General features: G+C 44.5%; 1 pseudogene; it reads left to right on the forward strand.

The window, feature by feature from the left end:
• The first annotated feature begins 880 nt into the window (after positions 1-880).
• Positions 881-1,195, forward strand: LOC102867568 (annotated as a pseudogene).
• Positions 1,196-1,963: the final 768 nt, after the last annotated feature.

Raw genomic sequence — 1,963 nt, forward strand, 5'->3', positions numbered from 1 at the left:
TTAATTGTTTCTCCTATCCTTTGCATTTACTTCCATAGCTGTTCAAGTTGTTCATCATAAATATATATATTTTTTTCTGGACTGTTGTCTCTGGGTTATTTGCTTTCTTAATTGCTTCTTCTGTCATTTGCATCTTCTCTGCAGCTGTTCAAATAACTCCACATCAACATATTTCTTCTGATTCTCTCTATAAGGGGTATTCATTCTGTCTACTTTTTTAGGAGAAGGGTAATTTCGGTTTTTTTTTTCATGATAAGGGAGGCAGACTGCTTTCTTGACATTATGTGAGTCTTTTCTTAGCAGATGTTGGGTTGTTGTAACTAAATAGTGTCCAAGAGTATTGCGATGTTTCGTGAAGGACTTTTATATGAGGGCCAAACAGCACTGATACCCCCTAAAGTGTGTGGATGGAAAGCCAGGAAACTGTAGCTTTTCCCTTCTAGAACTGGCTTCTCCTCACTAGAGCTGCCCCAGCTTTCCCACAACCTTCCACTCAAGCTTAAGGGTTCCTGCATAATTTACTGAAAGAACAGTGATTCCCCCAAAAGTACCTGAATGTGAAGCCAGGAAGCTTGGTTTTTCTCTTCCAGAACTGGCTTGTCCTCCTCAGTGGAGCTGCTCCAGCTCTCCTGCTTCCTTCCACTTGAGCTTAAGCGGTCTCATGTAGTCTAGTGAAACAGGAGTGATCCCTCTAAAGTATCTGAATGGGAAGCTAGAACACCTTGGTTTTCCCCTTCCAGAACTGGCTTTTCCTCACTGGAGCTGCTCCAGCTCCCCTGATCCCTACCACATGAGCTTAAGAAGTCTCATGTGGTCTAGGAGAGCGTGACTCGCCCACTCCGGCGCTGCCCCAGCCTTTGCTGCCTCCACCCGCGCAGCCATGTCCGAGGAGAAGCCCAAGGAGGGAGTGAAGACAGAGAATGACCATATCAACCTGAAGGTGGCTGGGCAGGATGGCTCTGTCGTCCAGTTCAAAATCAAGAGGCACATGCCTCTGAGCAAGCTGATGAAGGCCTACTGTGAGCGACAGGGCTTGTCAATGAGACAAATTAGATTCATGTTTGATGGGCAGCCAATTAATGAAGCAGACACTCCAGCACAGCTGGAGATGGAGGATGAAGACAAAATCGATGTGTTCCAGCAGCAGACGGGTGGCACATGGGCGACTGGAGACCTGTTGGGATGTCGCATCTAGGGGGACCATTTCACGTCTGTGTCACCTGTCCTTGCATTTGTGATCCAGTAGTAAACGTGAACACGCCACCACAGGTGTCTTCGGAAACCCGAGGACCATCACCAAATTACTTTCCTCTCTCCTTGATGTACTTCAAGTGCAACTCAACACTATTTCTGCAGGGATTAATCTGCAGCTGAAATTGGGCCAATACAAATTGCTATCTTTGTTTAGGTTAAATGGATTGCAAGGTTTTTGGGGCTTGTTATGTTTTTATTTTTTCTTCCTTGTAGAACACTTTTCTCCAACTGTGGGATGTTCATTTTCAGTCTTCATTTGGAGACTTTGTCCCCCCATATGTTGTGATCTTCTCCCCACTGCTTCATCTAATCATGTAGGTAGCTCATGTGTACTGCAGTGGGTGCTTCTTCTGGACATATGTTTTGGGGGCCTGGTGGGGATGAAAGACAAAATTTCACTTGCTATTTTTTGAAGGTACAGTTTATGAAATTTTTGTTTAATATTGCAAATTTAAGCATTGTCAGAAAATGGTAAAATCAAATGGAATCTGTTGAGTTGCTGCATAAAAGGCAAAAAAGGGAAATAGCAGAGCCCTTCACTAAATGGCCTCATGATCCCTGCCCTTGAGTGTGTCCCCAAATGGCTCCGGCCCAGGGTCCCTGCCACCACTGCTCAGTAGCAGATGACAACTACATTAACTCAATTGGCTTCTCCCACTTTTTTCATATAGGAGAAAATAATGCCACAATTTCCATTTGATACTAGTAT

The sequence above is a fragment of the Elephantulus edwardii genome, unplaced genomic scaffold (assembly GCF_000299155.1).
Source record: "Elephantulus edwardii isolate Elephantulus edwardi_28Jun2011 unplaced genomic scaffold, EleEdw1.0 scaffold00792, whole genome shotgun sequence".
In the NCBI taxonomy this organism is placed as follows: Eukaryota; Metazoa; Chordata; class Mammalia; order Macroscelidea; family Macroscelididae; genus Elephantulus; species Elephantulus edwardii.